Source organism: Merops nubicus, unplaced genomic scaffold, assembly GCF_000691845.1.
Source record: "Merops nubicus isolate BGI_N331 unplaced genomic scaffold, ASM69184v1 scaffold50707, whole genome shotgun sequence".
In the NCBI taxonomy this organism is placed as follows: domain Eukaryota; kingdom Metazoa; phylum Chordata; class Aves; order Coraciiformes; family Meropidae; genus Merops; species Merops nubicus.
This window is the reverse complement of record NW_008620591.1, coordinates 1-364: the sequence shown is the minus strand read 5'-3', so window position 1 is coordinate 364 and position 364 is coordinate 1.

The window sequence follows — 364 nt, the reverse complement described above, 5'->3', positions numbered from 1 at the left end:
CCCCCCGCAGCCCCCCCAAAACCCCCCCCCCCCCCGGCAATTTTATATCCTCCAACCTCAGCGCTCACATGGAGTTGTGGTTTCGACTTGTTTTGATTAAAGTCTCCCTGCAAGGCTTCGCCAGCAGTGCCCGTCCCGGGAGGAAGGGCCAGACGACCCCCCTGCTCTCCCACACTCTGCTCTCCGGCTTCTCATTTCCAGCTAATTTAAACAAGTTCAGCCGAGGGGGCGCCAGCAGAGCTGAGAAATCGCTCATTACAGCCGTGCAGCAAGAGTTCGCTAACACGCCAAAGCCCTTTTAATTTGCTCGACAAGGTGCAGCACGGAGATAACGGCAGCGCGGAGATGGGGGCGGCTCGCCCCT